The 17,956-nt window shown below is 33.3% G+C and overlaps 1 long non-coding RNA gene across 1 annotated transcript; it reads left to right on the top strand.

Moving 5' to 3' along the window:
• Positions 1–4,474: 4,474 nt before the first annotated feature.
• LOC129001870 (uncharacterized) lies at positions 4,475–9,433 on the top strand. The gene is made up of 3 exons (XR_008491506.1): positions 4,475–4,773; positions 6,940–7,098; positions 9,327–9,433. It is a non-coding gene; the product is annotated as an uncharacterized LOC129001870 (long non-coding RNA).
• Positions 9,434–17,956: the final 8,523 nt, after the last annotated feature.

Below are 17,956 nucleotides of genomic sequence, written 5' to 3'. Positions count from 1 at the left end.
CTCCCTTTAAAATAACATGTATTTGCTTAAATATTATGGCAATAGCTACAATAACAATTATATTTCAATAGGGTTTATTGTAATTTTTAGAATCCTTGTGAGATTTATTATAAGAATATTAAAGATCTATTAGGATTAACAACCATATAAACGTATGTTTTGTGAAAATATGTTAAACTAGTTTAATTTTTATTTTTTGAATACATTGAATATTGTTTGAAGTTACACATGGTACATTTAACTTAAGATTTTTTTCTAAGCATAAACAAATACTTCCAATGGAGTAACCTCTAAAATTATGTAGATACTACTTTTTACAATGTTGTCAATATGTTCACCGAAACCCCAAAATTATCCTAAGTAAAGTATAGCAATTGTTGTTCTTAGACTCATGCTAATGGAAATAACTCAGCCAAGTGATATATTTCTTTACTAAAATAATTGTTAAAACCTCAGAAATACGTAGTTTAACTTATTTACACAAAAAATAAAAGTTAATTCTAAAACACACAATATTCGAAAAAGGGTTCTTACTTCCTTAACGTTTTAATAGTTGCCTTCTATTTGATGCCAACTATTTGAGTTTTTTTTTCAAAATCTCCTTTATTTTCCTTGATATACAGCCAAGTTTTTTGACAAGAGGCACCATCAGTAACATTAAAATACAACGTTCCTCTGACTAGCACATCTGCATTCATTATCCAGTTGTACATTTCCTTATTATCTTCCACTAAAGATGAGGAGACCACTACTCCACATAGCCACACAAAAAAAGTCCAGTGGACTTAAGGTCTGGCGACCTGGCATGCTAGCAAGCCACACTATATGACTCATCTTTATCATTGTTATCATTTAAGTTGTGTATTTTGCATTAAGTCAATCTCGCACATCGGTTGAATTTACATAGAACTAACACCGTAAACGATATTGAAGCTATGCCAATAAATAAGAAAAAACCCCTAAATGAAGATACATCACAAAACATAGGTTCATAAAATGTTAATCCTAACAATTCCTCAATATATTAGGCATTTTACAAGGATTCTGAAAATTGCAATAATACCCATTTAAACATGATTTTTAAAGCAGCTGCTGCCATATCATTGAAGCTAATACATGTTTTTTTACAGGAAACTAAACATTAGCCGTTCCGTGTTTTTCAAGAGAAACTCTTAAATTTGAGAACGACAAATCAAACGAACATTAGATGTTTATACATCATTTTAAAGGTTATTAACTGCAGAAGTTTTTAGTAATACAGTAATAGACACTCTCTAGAGTCCAGTGTAATATAGAAAAGCTTTGGAAAAAGTTATTACTTTTTTCGAAAAAATCACAAATTCAAACTTCCAATGCCAAATAAGGGCTTGTGCAGATGTTTTATCTCAATGAATTTGTACTATTAATATTGGAAATTTAACGAGGATTCTAAAAATGACAATAAATTCGGAATCGGAATAAAAACAATGTTTAGTGCACTTATGGCCATTTTATGTAAGCAAATACAAATATTTTGAAAAAATCTTAAATTGCCCGTTATTCTCTACCTGTGAGACAAAACTAATATGATTACCAAAGAATCAATGCCTAAACAATTTAACAGCAAATACAGTGTATATGTTTCATTGCATCTCTGATTCTACTCTACAAAAATATCAACAAACAACTTAATATACAAACCAGTTCTTTTATGTAATCAGTTCCATCGTCCATTGGCTTTACATTTTCACACTTACCATAAAGTAAACATAGTAACAGATATTTCATTGATTTTAGAAACAAAAGAACACTTTGTACTGCTTAGTTTTATTATATTTTCCTTGGTGTAATTTAATCAGTGGTGTGGCAAAACACAAATAATAAATGTATAAAATAAAGTAAATGTGAACTGAAAGCTATGTTAAGATAAGAATATTTTGTATTACCATTTGATAATTAATAATTATAGTTACATACAACAGATTAAAGAAAAATCAACACAGTACAATTAAGTTATTGATGATATTCTTTAGTTTAATTTATGCATAGGTTTAGCAAAACACAATAACTTAATTTACCTAAATATACATATAATAAAAAACAATGTGATGTGCAAGTTATGTTAAAGTTAATCTAACACATGTTAAGGAGTTAGAATTTATTTAAAGTAGCCTCCAAATTCATATAAAATATCTATACATTGTAATTTTCATACTGTTTCCATCAAATCACATTAATAACATTATTTTCATAACTTAGACGCTTAAAAAAATCCAAAGCAGAGCCGGAGTTGATACAGCAACGGTTATAGAATCTTTTTTTAGCGAATTTCCCTATAGGGAAGTAGCTATTACCGTAGGTGGCACGGTAAGACCTAGACCCGGGACCGATTTACTTTTTCATTTTGATGTCCCCAGAGGCCAAAAACACCATTCGTTCAAATTTTTATATATGTATATATATATATATATACGTCCGTGAACGCGATAACTTGAGTAATTTTTGTCCGATTTTGATGAAATTTGGTTTAAAGGTGTAAAGCGGGATAAACTTGAATGAGTTCGCGAACCAGCACGATCGGACCATGGGAACGGGGCTTTACGGGGGGTTTTATGGGGTAAAAATTGGTTTTTCTCACTTTTGACCCTCAAAACACAAAATTTCCTGATTTCTCTTTAGACCTTTTTAAAGAGCTTAAAAAAACAAATAATTTAGTATATAAAAGTATTTTTGTTCAATTATTAGTAACGGAGAAAATTAAAAAAAATTGTAAATTTAAAATTTCCATGTTATTCTTATGGAGAATATTGTCAAATGTTGTAGTTTGCTTGTTTATGGATATATTTTGATCAAACTTGGCAAATTTATTTATTTTGTACTAAGCTATCAATATTTTACTCAAAAACACACTTTATTAGTTTCCTTGTAGCAGCAAACCTAGGTACTCGTTAAACCTAATGTTATTAAAATATATTTAACTGAAAATCAATTCAGACAAATGGAAATTCGCTTAGTCGGCAGGTTTGCTGCGGCGGGGGTATTTATATAATCATTGACATAGTTTTAGAATAAATAATCCATGATAAAAGGTTAGATTAAAATAAACCTACCTCATAGTTATGGAAAATATTATATTTAATTTCTTTGTATCAGCTGTCTGAAATTGTGAAATATGCAGTTTAGCAGTTCTTCTTGTTTACATTAAAATGACAAAGCAAATGTAAACAAACATTGTTAAGTGTTCTCATCTGCAGCAATGGAGACTAATCAATATTTACTTTTAAAATCTTCACCTCACAACCTTTAAAGCCAAAGGGGCAAAGCCTAGGTCAGTATCGAAATGTGAATAGTCCTATAATGGTCCTCGGTATGGTAACTATATTTTTGTAAAATTTTAGTCCAGTTTGTACAGTAGCTTTTGCACCTATTAGTAATACACATACAGACAGACACCATTAGATTTTTATATAATAGTAAGTATAGATATAGATTACTATCCCAGTCAGCACACGAGGTATTATATACATATATTTTAGGTCAATCTTGGTAAACTATGTAAAGTATATTGAAATATGTAAAATTTACATATAATTTACTCGCTGATATTTACATAGAAAATATCGTTACATTTTGTTTTAGGTCAACATGAAATACTGTCTTAATTAATATGTGATTGATTTAAACCTATTTTCTGGCCTATTTCTCGATACATTTAATGTATACTGAATGTAACTTATTCACATCCCATATACTTTAATATTGACGTAAAATATACATATATTTATGTCCAATATACATCAACCATTTTCCTGGATTCATACCAGATAGATTTGTAAATTTGGCTCAAAAACTTGAGAAAGAGATATTTTTCACTCAGACCAAACAGTTTCTTTTAGAGAAAGTTTTTCTTAGAAGAAGGGACAGTAGGAATTTACAATACAAACAGCTAGACAAAGAACTGTAATACAAAGGGGTGGCAAGTGCGAAGGTCACTTGCAGAATTCCTTCACCAAGCCAAGAAGTGTAGTTAGACCGAACCGGTTTGGGATTGGGGTTGCAGCGTTGACTTATTGGATCCGAATAAAAATATCGAAGCTAGACTGGTAGATACTAGAATCTAAAGGGAGTATGTTTTATCTATGCTAGAATTATATCGATAGTCAATATTAACATCGAATGTGATAGGCTCGATATTTCTATTCGATAGCTTACTGGGCAGTTATGATTAATTTAAATTTATGTAACTACTACAGTCTAAGTTAGTTACCAAACTGGATAAGTTAATAATTAATAACTAATATTATTATTATTACTAAGGTATAACTGAAATAAATCATAAATCCTATCCTATCCTTTCTACACGGAGCATTCGATATGCATTGAAAATCGTATTAGCACGATAGTATCGAAAGGGTCGGACAGTACCGTAACGCCGACTAGCCAAAAGCCGTCGTCAGCCGAGGCCGCCCGCCGCCATTGTTTTTGTTTAGTTCAGTTCTGCGTTTCTGCTGCAGTTCGAGTTCTTTACTTTATCTCTTCTGCTTTTTATTCTGTGTAGTCTCTGCCCTCTTCGAGATCATTATTTCAATCATTGTTTGAATAACTTAGCTGTTAATTATTCAGTTTTTTAGTTAGTTTTAAAAGTTTATTTTACAGTTGTATTTAAGTTCAAGAATCAAGAAGTTTATTGGCCATCGGTGTTACCATTGGTCCTAGGCCTACTTTTAAGATTTTCGCTAGATCAAGCTAACTTATTTATGTTTTCAATTCATCAATTTTCTACAACCCTCAAAGGTAAGTGTTCTGCTTTTTATTTATGGTCTAAACTTAAAAATACTGGATTTTAATTATAGGCTAGGCTAAGTTAAGTTACATCACAGACAATTGGTTAAAGAAGGTTTACATCTTAATTTTTACTGGTCTTGGATGATATTTTCGGTAGGTGTGTATTCTTTCAAGATTTCGGTTGCACTTTAATTTCTGTCCTACATTTACTATTATAGGACTACCAGCCACGAATACTAGAACATGTTTTCTAGTACCTATTTAGGTAAGTTACTTCACAAATAGGTAGGCCTATTTGTGCTACCAGCTGATGAAACTGTTCTAAACTTAACAAAACCTTAACCAAACATGCAGTGAGTACTAGGTAACTTAAGTTATGTGAGTAAATCTAGGACAGAAACTAAAGTGCAGCCAAGATTTTATCAAGTAGGCCTATGATATTAACTAACTTAAGTTAGGCCTATTAATAAGCACATTAGTAAGTTACAGAGTTTTTAAATTCGCAGAGGATACACGTCCGGTAACTGGGCGTGGATTAGGCGTCCAGCAGTTACTGTCATAACCTAACCTAACCAACCAAACTTGCTGATAATGAAAAATGATAAGTTAATGAATGAAGGTTAAATTATGTTCATAAAATAAAATTATAAATGCCAAAAATTCTAACAAAAGATGTACAGTTAATGGCATTCAAAGCAAAATCTTTGACAAAAAGTTTAGAGTACCGATGTGATTCGAACCAGGGACCTCTTGCGTTAATCAGCCTAGCACTCTATCCACTACATCACAAACACCGATGATTGTACATCGTATCGTTGTGGTAATGGCGTTCCGGGCCCTCACAACCCTGTGACGTCACTGCCGGACGCCTAAGTTAATTCACGTCCAGTTACTGGACGAGTATCCTCTGTGTTTTAAGTTACGCTTGATGTTTTTTTTAATTTACAGTAATGGTAATTCCCAGGCCTACACTAAGATTTTAACGCAACTAATTATATGCTTCCTATGTTAAATTATCAAGAGATAAGTTAATTTTTTGGCTAAGGGTTTTTGAACCTGTCCAGTTTTTGTTAGACGGTTTGTTTATTTACAAATGACTAATAGGTTACTATACTACTGTCCGCGAGAGTAAAGAAGTCCTCTGAACCAGAGCGAATGCAGCAATGTTTGTATGTTGCCGCGCGGTATTTGCAGGTGCTCTTTTGGTTTTAACGCAGTGGATGTGAGCCCTGACTGCCGCGTGGAACATGAGTAACCCGCTCGACCCGCCTAAATCTCAAGTAGCAAGCGCCTGCATTTTTAGAATAGGCCAGGGCTCAGAGGACTTCTTAACTCTCGCCTACAGTATAGCCCATGCTAATTAACTTAGGCCCATGTTATACGGACAGCAAGAACGCGACAGATAAAACGCCGACGCTGAACTAAAAATTCAGTGCTGTTATACGAGCAGAATAACGCTGCGTCATCGACGCCAGGGAGCTGTTATACGAGCAGTAAACATGCCGCGACATAAATGGCAACAGGTCGCCAAACTGTGAATTTCCACTCCCGATAAGTCGCCTGGGAACTATCCTGTCGGAGGAGTACATGGTAGGGGTGAAGCACGGATCTGCCATGTAAAAGCTGCCCGTATAACAGTACTCGCATCATTTCTGTCGCGTTTTTTCTGCCAGATTTACCGGTCCGGTCGCGTTGTCGACACTGACGCCAGGTTTACGGTGTCCGACGTGACAGATAAAACGTTCGTATAACTTGCACACAGTGACGTCTATTGCTCGGTAGGCTTGGTGTCTACGCGGCGAAAAATCTGTCATGTTTTTTCTGTCCGTATAACATGGGCCTTAGGCATACACAATTTCATTCAACAATTAGTACAAGGAATTAAGTTAACTTATGTATGGATAGGTAGCCTATATCTGTCACAAGTTAATAAGATAAACTTAATTAATTGTGAATGCAACAAATAGGCCTAATTTAAAAAAAAAAAAACATATCTTCTGTTGCTGTATCTAGGTTATGTTATGTTCACTCCTAGGGGCCAGTTGTGGAATCAGGTCTGGGTTTACTTATTGTTTTGGGAAATAGAATGGTTATAACAGTCAAACACACCTAAGAAGGCACTTAGCCGAAAGTATAAAATCATTAAATATGACTAAAGTTTTTTTGTTTTTGTAGATCGACTTCTTCCAAAGGATTGGGGGCGCAACAGTGGAGGACTCTGGCTGTCGAGCCCTCATCAGATCGCGGACAAACGAAGTAGGTGTTAACTTCAGTTGGGAGGGAAGGAAGGGAAAGAGGACCCTCCACAGCCTCAACTTCATAAAACACTGGAGAGTGAGTATAATAGTTGCCTACTAATAGTTACTGGAATCTAATGGAATTTAAATAATAGTCCCTGAAAAGTAATTTTACCTGGGGAGCACTGATTAACTCTATTGTTTGAGTTATAATTTTAAATCTATTGTTAAAAAGCTACCCAACTTAATATTTATGAACACTCTTTTTTACAGGTGTGTGAAATATTTGATTTATTTAAATCTAATCTGTATCCAATCATGTGGAGACTGTAGGAGAAATTTGTAAGGATGTGATGCCGTTTTTTTTTCTAAAACTAATAATGTTAAACGTGAATTCGTTCTATATTCATCGTTAGATTCAATTGCTTACCCTCTTATGTTCCCAACCGGAGACTTTATTTGGGGCCCCTAATTTAAACCAACAAAAACAGAAAATAGGCTATCAAAAAGAAAAAGAAGAAATAGTTATAAAAAAGTTAAAGTTCAATTTTAACAAGCTAACAACAAGTTAACAAATTCAAATTCTTTTAGCGAATTACCCATATAGGGAATAAGCTATTACTGTAGGTCTCATGGTAAGACCTCAACCCGGGACCGATTTACTTTTTCATTTTGGGGTCCTCCATAGGCCAAAAACACCCTCCGTTCAAATTCATATATATATATGAAATATATACATATGTATGTATATGTCCGTTAGCGCGATAACTCGAGCAAAAATGAACCTATTTTGATCAAATTTGGTACTAATGTATAAACCTACGTTTATTCAAAATAATTTGAACAGACTATGGGAACGAGGGTTTATGGGGGGTTTTATAGGGTAAAAATTGGGTTTTCTGATTTTTGACTCTAAAAACACAAAACTTCACGATTTCTTTCCAAACCATTTTGTATAGCTTAAAAAAGAAATAATTTTGTATATTGAAGCGTTGTTGTATGTCTATCGGTTACGGAGATAATCGAAAAATATTGTAAATTAATAATTTCTATGTTATTCTCATGGAGAAAAACTGTTGTAGGCTAGTTTGCTTGTAGGCTATATAAATATATTTTTGTCAAATTTGACAATTTTGTTTGTTTCATTCTAGTTTATGAACATTTCAATTGGAAAAAAAAAAACACTTCGATACCTTCCTTGTAGCAGCAAACCTAAGTACAATACTCATTATAATCAATGTTACCTATTTAAATAGGAAATAAATCTGACAATTTTAAGGGAATGCAATAGAGTCCCGAAAACTCGGCGTAATGTGGACTGGAAGGGTGTCGAGTTTGTGAAATGTCGGGTTATTGGGAACTAGGGTTATAAATAAGAACAATACAATTTGTAATCCTTTTAGCTGCCTTATTATTTATTTATATTTATATTACAAGTCAGTATTAAGTCATCAGATATATTACAATAAATCCTTGGTACAAGTTTGGAATGATTTAACTTGAGCCCATGTTTAACTCGTACTCAAAAATCACAAATTTTCTGAGCCAGGTGATGGCCGAGTTATCCAGACTGCTGGGTTATCGAGTGCCGAGTTTGCGAGACTCTACTGTACTTAAGTAGAAATCCAGCCCAGTAAATGGAAATTTGCTTAGGTTGCTGTGGCGGGGGTATTTGATATCCATAACATAAAAAAAACTTTTTGTAAATCATTACTTGGCCTCTAAGTCATCAGATATAGTGGAACAAGTCCTTGGTGCCTCAGGAAATAAAAACATATATACTATAGATACATATTTAACTAAAAAATCACAAATTTTCTGAGCCAGGTGATGGCCGAGTTATCCAGACTGCCGGGTTATTGAGTGCCGAGTTTGCGGGACTCTACTGTATATAAAAATGCTTATGTAGGCTACGTCTAAAACGTGCAAAGGTCTACCAGACCAGTCCAAGTAGATGACAGAGAAGTGTTGATGAACGAGTCTATTTGTGGGTCTCCTTAATCTTGAACATTGGACGCGCCATTTTACTTTGCTTCGACCACGTACTATGCTTACTACTCAAACCAGCCCTGCAAAATATTCCCGAGTTTATACTCATAAAGTATTTAGTATTAACTAATTAGTGTCCATCAGTGGCATCACCGCCATGTCGGATTATCAAGGGTAAATTGTTTTGAACCCCCGTAAAAAGTCTTCTTCTAAGTTAAAGGTCAAAGTAGAAACGACCTTATGAAAAAAAACTGAATCAAACACATTAACACTTGCTTATATCATAACAATTATAGTGAAAACTCTGTGGTATCACATTGTAAAATCATGTTTCAGGTGTTGTTGCAGCGTTTCATGGAGACAATTTCACATACAAGGGATTTGAAACCAAGGTTAAAGAATGGTTCCGGCAGGCAGGCTCGAAGATTAAATTTTCAAATGTAAAGCTGTACTTGATTTATTAAGATTACATTTTTAATTGTAAAGCTGTACTTTGTACTTATTGCCTACTGTTCTGATTTTAGTTTTGTTAGGTACAAATGCAATTCTAGTAATTACTAATTATATGGTATTATGTTAATAATTCTAGAATTATTAGTTTTCCTTTTGATTAATGAGAATTTGTTTCCTATAAAATAACACATTTTTTATGCATTCAAACAAATACTAACACACCATGAATGAGTGAAGATGGTTTTAAAAAATAAATTACAACTTACCACAGTTTTCATAGTACTACCGTACTGACCATAGTTTATCGCCTAAAGAGTCACCCTTAAAAGTGCCTCAAGTTTTTAGGATGAGTAATATTTTTATAATAATTGACTTTAGCTGAGAGCTAAATCCATCTTTCTTATGTTGATTACTGACAAAACATTTATTATCATGTTTATTTAGGTGCTCAACATAATTGGATAAATTGATTCTTAATACAATTTAATTAATTAGATTCAGATATTTTTTGCATTACTGCCCATAATTAAGATTATTTACATAAATAATACTTAAATTTACATATTATTGCTTCAGTTTAGCTTGTACAAAATTTACATTCCATATACATATATCATTGACGTATTATTTTTGTATATGGTTTACGTAAATTGACGTATTAGTAATACGTATTATTTACAAAATAAAGTGGGACGTATAGACGTAAAATAGAAGTATTCAATATCAAATCAATACGTATAATTTATTTTGGATTTACTTTGGCTCAAAGTAAATAATACATATTATATACTCCTGTGTGCTGACTGGGATATTACATACCAACAATACATTTTAGATACTAAGCCCAACTTAAGTAAACAAAGAGAATGTTGGTAACACTTAACTGAATCTGAATGAGAGGTCCAATATAGTATGTAAATTGTGTTGTGATTGTCCAATAAATTTAGTGCAAGATGGTTTGAATGATTTTCCAATTTGATAATGTATTTTTTACTAGTTTTTGTAATTTTTTCTTTGACTCTTCGAATTCTAAGATCATAATAAAGTGTTCTGTTGGTAACAAACCTAGGTGTGTTGACAAATTTTAAGTAGCAATTTTGATTGGTAATGTTGAATAATTTCAATGTTTGTTGTACTTGCTGATCCCCAAAGCAGAAAATGAATCCCATAAGTCCAAATTGGTTTTAGAACAATTTATTTTGTGTTAAGTTTTGTTTTAGATCCAAGAAGCCAATTAAGTTTTTTTTTTATTTAGATGTTGTCTTTTAGTCCAAATATGTGCCTTCCAATTAAGCTTTGCATCTAAGTGCATCACCGATTTTTTTTATTTCTGTAGACTTGTGATTTAATTGAAAAGTTATACTTCTTGCGTTACAATTGTGTCACCTGTTTATAAAAAAATGTGTTTGAGAACAAATGTTGAGTGTTTATGAGTATCCACTATAAAGCTGGTGGGTAGTGTGTTTATACATTGTATAAGAGAAGTTGTGTGTATTTCGTAAGATGTTCCATATATTCTAAATAATATTATGTGTATTAATGGTCCTTTCATTTTACTTTTGGTCGAATATTGAAGAATCCTGTCTTCACCTTGTCAATATTATTTTTCTAATTCTAAAATCCTATAGTGGTTATTTTTAACACACAAATAATTTTGGAGTAATTCATTAGAATGTAGATTGCTTTAAAAAATGTCTTTTGTGGGTAAAAAAACTAAGTTAGCTTTAAATACAAACTATTTTTTGGCTACAATCTTTTTAACGTTTACAGTACTCATTTTAAGAAATGATAAACTTAGTTTTCCTTAGAAGGAGCCACATCCACTGCTCCCCCCTTACACATATTATTGGTCAATTGAAAAGTTAGTACAGAATCCATTGGGAAAGATGAATTGTTTTTGAAATTTCTCTAGCCATCTATTCACCAAACCACTTTTTCCCATTTTTCATTTAACCATTGTGATTATTGTTTTAGTGCTGGAGGCTCGGAGAATGGAGGCTCAAGTCGAGGCAGGTTACGACTCTGAATCTCTCCCCAGCTACACAATGGGCAGGACTACCAACCTACAAGGAGGCCATTGAACAACTCAAACAAGGGATTGCCCAGGGTGGCCAACCGTCACACTCCAATGAACCTGTACTTTCTCGTCTCTCAGTCGGCGACCTACTAGAGATATATAAAGTTGATGTGAAAAAAATAGATAGACAAAGTTCTTTGGGTTCGTGAACCGTATTATTTTTGTAATTATAAAATTTTCTAAATAGTGCTTATCTTTTATTATTTCATGACTAAGAGAGATTAATGAAGAATATTTGAAAGTGTATCATGCATTTGTGGTTTGGATTGTATAAACTCTTGAAGACATTTTAAAACTTATGTTATTCATTGATGGCCAATTATTGATTTTGTAATGATTCTGTACAATAAATCAGTGTTTTATCATCTCTTTAAGAGTGTCTTAAGAGATATATTTGAAAGTGTATCATGCATTTGTGGTTTGGATTGTATAAAGTCTTGAAGACATTTTAAAACTTATGTTAGTCATTGATGGCCAATTATTGATTTTGTAATGATTGTGTACAATAAATCAGTGTTTTATCATCTCTTTAAGAGTGTCTTAAGAGATATATTTGAAAGTGTATCATGCATTTGTGGTTTGGATTGTATAAAGTCTTGAAGACATTTTAAAACTTATGTTAGTCATTGATGGCCAATTATTGATTTTGTAATGATTGTGTACAATAAATCAGTGTTTTATCATCTCTTTAAGAGTGTCTTAAGAGATATATTTGAAAGTGTATCATGCATTTGTGGTTTGGATTGTATAAAGTCTTGAAGACATTTTAAAACTTATGTTAGTCATTGATGGCCAATTATTGATTTTGTAATGATTGTGTACAATAAATCAGTGTTTTATCATCTCTTTAAGAGTGTCTTAAGAGATATATTTGAAAGTGTATCATGCATTTGTGGTTTGGATTGTATAAAGTCTTGAAGACATTTTAAAACTTATGTTAGTCATTGATGGCCAATTATTGATTTTGTAATGATTCTGTACAATAAATCAGTGTTTTATCATCTCTTTAAGAGTGTCTTAAGAGATATATTTGAAAGTGTATCATGCATTTGTGGTTTGGATTGTATAAAGTCTTGAAGACATTTTAAAACTTATGTTAGTCATTGATGGCCAATTATTGATTTTGTAATGATTGTGTACAATAAATCAGTGTTTTATCATCTCTTTAAGAGTGTCTTAAGAGATATATTTGAAAGTGTATCATGCATTTGTGGTTTGGATTGTATAAAGTCTTGAAGACATTTTAAAACTTATGTTAGTCATTGATGGCCAATTATTGATTTTGTAATGATTGTGTACAATATATCAGTGTTTTATCATCTCTTTAAGAGTGTCTTAAGAGATATATTTGAAAGTGTATCATGCATTTGTGGTTTGGATTGTATAAAGTCTTGAAGACATTTTAAAACTTATGTTAGTCATTGATGGCCAATTATTGATTTTGTAATGATTCTGTACAATAAATCAGTGTTTTATCATCTCTTTAAGAGTGTCTTAAGAGATATATTTGAAAGTGTATCATGCATTTGTGGTTTGGATTGTATAAAGTCTTGAAGACATTTTAAAACTTATGTTAGTCATTGATGGCCAATTATTGATTTTGTAATGATTCTGTACAATAAATCAGTGTATTATCATCCCTTTAAGAGCGTTTTAAGAGATATTTTTGAAACGCTATGTTTCACAAATTATTACATGGAAACCATGAAACTGGATTAATTAGTTTATTTCGTGAAGTGTTGACCACAAAAGACTCTCAAAAAAATGTAAATAGGTTGAGACATTTGTTCAAATAAGCTATAAACACTGATTATGTTATGCTTTGTAAATATATGTATATATAAAAAAGGCTGTAAATAAAAATTTTATAACTTTCACTTATTGGTTTCTGTTCCAACCAAAAGGATACAGGCCTTAATTATTATTCAAATCTGACATGTATGGTATTTTTGTTTCTTGTTTAGTTAAATTATAAAACATCTTCTTGAACACCACACCTAGTCAGTAAGAGTTAGAACAATAGTCCAGCTGTAGCCTATAATACACTGAATAAAGAATGTTTTGACTTTGACTTTGACGCTTTGCAAAACTATATCTTATCTTACTAATATTATAAATGTGAAAGTTTGTGTTTTAGCAAATTTCCCTATAGGGAAGTAGCTATTACCGTAGGTGGCACGGTAAGACCTAGACCCGGCACCGATTTACTTTTTCATTTTGATGTCCCCAGAGGCCAAAAACACCATTCGTTCTTATTTTTATATATGTATATATATATATATATATATATAGACTTTTATATATATACGTCCGTGAACGCGATAACTTGGGTAATTTTTGTCCGATTTTGATGAAATTTGGTTTAAAGGTGTAAAGCGGGATAAACTTGAATGAGTTCGCGAACCAGCACGATCGGACCATGGGAACGGGGCTTTACGGGGGGTTTTATGGGGTAAAAATTGGTTTTTCTCACTTTTGACCCTCAAAACACAAAATTTCCCGATTTCTCTTTAGACCTTTTCAAAGAGCTTAAAAAAACAAATAATTTAGTATGTAAAAGTATTTTGTTCGATTATTAGTAACGGAGAAAATAAAAAAATTGTAAATTTAAAATTCTCATGTTGTTCTTATGGAGAATACTGTCAAATGTTGTAGTTTGCTTGTTTATGGATATATTTTGATCAAACTTGGCAAATTTATTTATTTTGTACTAAGCTATCAATATTTTACTCAAAAACACACTTTGTTAGTTCCTTGTAGCAGCAAACCTAGGTACTCGTTAAACCTAATGTTATTAAAATATATTTAACTGAAAATCAATTCAGACAATTGGAAATTCCCTTAGTCGGCAGGTTTGCTGCGGCGGGGGTATTTGTTTGTGTGTTTGAAGTTCAATCACGCATAAACCACTGGACGGATTGGGCTGAAATTTGGCATGATGATAGCTTACATTCCCGATTAACATATAGGCATTTTCTTATCTCAAAAATTCTTTCGGGCTCCGCCCCAGTGGCTCTGTAATTCCCCATGTTAACCTTATGAGTATTCATATTTAAAGGGAATTAAAGAATTTAGTCAGCTGTTTCAACTAAAAAAGTTGGTTCTATGATATACAAAAGCATTAAAAAGTTATAAGATTTACCAACAGGGTGCAGCACTATATTTTTTTTGCTTTTATGAAAACAGCTAATTTGAACTAAGCAGCAACAAAAAACTGTGATTCGCAATGAGAACTGTCAAAGTAGGATTGTTAGTTATCTTTATGTTTTTCATTTCATGAATAATTTGTGATATTTTGCGAATTGTTGATAATTTATTTTTCTCTATTGTTTAGGTGAAGTGGTAGAACATTATGGCTATGGTAGATGTGTAATACTATAGAATAAGGTTTATTGCGGACATTTTCCATCACGAATGTAAAAAAAACAATACACAACGTTTCGGGATCTGGAATCTGATCCCGTCTTCAGGTGAAAAAACTTAACTAACACATTACAACTAACAATACACAAACGCCCAACCTAAGTTGGAATACACTACCGAGGGTAGTAGTCAAAAAATATGCACTGTATAGCAGTCAAGTCATGATACAACATGCAATTAATAACAAATCACAAAACACTATAATCTATAAAAGGTTTACGTACAAAAAACTCACACAATGGAACACTAACAACACCGTACGCTATGACTCCACCAATGAGACTGAACCAACATGGCTGACCAATCGGAAACACGGAGACAACAGAAATGGCTTCCGGTCCCTGGAAAAGTAAAACCAACAAAATGGCGGAGCGATGTACGATGCCGCAAGATGGGTGTTAATTATGTTTATTCATATCACGAGTTTTACTACGAGTTAACATAACGTGCGAATTTTGAGGAGAACTCGTTATTTCCCTATTTATTGAACAATTAAGTTCCCTATCCTTTAGTTCCTTGTTCAAAATGGGTAGCCAAAGTGGCCTTATTTCAACCGATGACTGACTGATTGGTTGGTCTGCTAATTTAATGTATGAGGCTTCAATGAGTTTACGTTTGAAAAAATGAGGTTCCTTATGGACAATTTTTGCCTCTTCAAAATTCATACGATGATTTTCGGACCAGCAATGATGAGCGATCTTAGATTTTTCCACTAAACCTTTTTTGGTGTTTTCTCTGTGTTCTTTGATTCTAATGTTCAACGGTCTTTTTGTCTCGCCATAGTAAGGCCTGGAACAATCATTGCAATTTATTCTGTAAACACAGTTTTTAGTATCCTGAGTGTCATTTTTGGGTTTTGTTTTGACGAGACTCTGCCTAAGTGTGTTTTGTGTCCTAAATGCTGTTTGCACATTAAATTTCCTAGCAACCCTTCTGATTTTTTCCGACAGTCCTGACACATACGGGATTGACATGTGGACGAGTTTTTCCTTGCGATTTTGTAAAGGTTCACGCGTAGCCCTATCTTTCTTGCATTTGTTTATAATGGATCGAGGGTATCCGTTACTAGCCAAATCCTGTTCTACTTTCTTAATTTCATCCTTTAACTCATCCTGATTGGAGCAAATGCTCTTAGCCCTGTCAAACAGAGAGTAAGCAACCCCCTCCTTGACAGAAATTTGGTGGTTTGATTGAAAGTTTAGATACTGCCCTGTGTGTGTCTTTTTTCTATAAACAGATGTTCTAAGACTGTTCAAATGCTTTTCTACGCACACGTCCAAAAAGGGGAGTTTGTTTTGTGATTCCACCTCCATGGTTAGTTTTATGGAGGATGAAACGCTATTAAGATGCTCTAAAAACTCATTCAATTTATCATCTCCATGAGGGAAAACCACGAAAGTGTCATCGACATATCTCCACCATATCCTCGGTTTGAGCCGAGCTGAAGCCAAAGCTTTTTGCTCAAACTCCTCCATAAAGATGTTGGCAAAGATAGGTGACAATGGTGACCCCATGGCCATACCCTCATCTTGACGGTATAATTTACCCTCTAATTGGAAATAGTTACATTGAGTACACAACTCCAAAAGTTCCATTATGACGTTAACAGGGAGTTTAGTTCTGTTTGCTAAAGTATCGTCGTTTGTGAGACGGGTCTCAATTATTTTTAGGGTTTCCGAAACGGGGACATTCGTAAACAGACTTTCAACATCGAAGCTGACCAGCTTGTCAGTATCAGCCAGTACGATAGATTTAGACTTTTCTACAAAATCTTTGGAGTTTTTGATAAACGAATCAGTGTTTCCTACTAAAGGCTTTAAAATGTCCAGAAGGACTTTAGACAATTCCCTACAAGCAGAATCACGGGAGCTAACTATTGGTCTCAGAGGAACGTTAGGTTTGTGGATCTTAGGTAACCCGTACATGTGTGGAATTTTGGAATGGTGTGGTGTCAACCGAGTCCTTTGTTTGTCGCTAAAAAACTTTTTGTGTTTTCTTAGAGTACTAGCGATTTTACGCTCGAAAGTTTCTGTGGGGTCTTTTTTCAATTGGGTGTATTGGCCAGATTGCAAAGTTTCTAACATTTTTTCTTCGTATGTCACAGTATCAAGAACTACCGTGGCATTCCCTTTATCCGCGGGCAAAATCTTTACAGTACCGTCTTTCCCAAGGACTGATACTGCTTTGGTTTCCTCTTTACTAAGATTAGGTTTAGGAGTAGGAATTTTCTTTAGTAAAATACTAGCTTCACAACGGAACTGATCCCTTTCACTAGCACTCAAGGATTTCGATGCGAAGGCAATAGGCCTCTCTACTCCATCAATTAGGTGTGAAAGCACGGCACCAACACCTCGTGGACTTGCGTCACAAGTCAAAACTAATGGTCTATTTACATCGTAATGAACTAAGACATCTGAAGACAATACCCATGTCTTACTTTCTTGAAAAACAGAAGAACATTGGTGATATGTTTTAACATTGTTTAAATTGCAGCTGACTTTTAACTTGTTTTTGTTATTGTTTTTGTTTCTAGTTTTTGACTCATGAATAAGTTCAGTTCTATTTGATTAAACTAATTTACCTATCAATTTATGTATTTACTTCAAACATAAAACTGGCGACGAGGATGATTTTATGGAAAACTTGGAGTGCAAGATAGTTTATTCAATTCTACAGGCTAATTCATTATAATGTCTATGGTTTGAGTAGATTACCGTCATTTCAACCTAACTCTTTTGATTCCAATGATGAGGGACACCATACAATAGTAGCGACAATTCAAACAGAAGTGCAGTCCGAGATTCCTATTACTTGTACTGAAATCGCTGAGGAGTCGGTTAAGGACCCTGTTTTGAAGAAGGTGATGCACTATGTAAAAGTTGGTTGGCCTAATAAGTGTCCAGAGGAGAACTTGAAGCCTTATTTTTCTAAGAAAGATGCACTGACTCTACATAATAACTGTCTTCTGTGGGGAATAAGAACTGTTATTCCACCTAAATACCGAACTTACATC

Source organism: Macrosteles quadrilineatus, unplaced genomic scaffold, assembly GCF_028750875.1.
Source record: "Macrosteles quadrilineatus isolate MER2022 unplaced genomic scaffold, UCM_ALF_1.0 Scaffold_8__2_contigs__length_117827958, whole genome shotgun sequence".
Taxonomy (NCBI): domain Eukaryota; kingdom Metazoa; phylum Arthropoda; class Insecta; order Hemiptera; family Cicadellidae; genus Macrosteles; species Macrosteles quadrilineatus.
The sequence above is the reverse complement of the archived record's forward strand: the minus strand, read 5'-3'. Positions and strand labels throughout refer to the sequence as shown.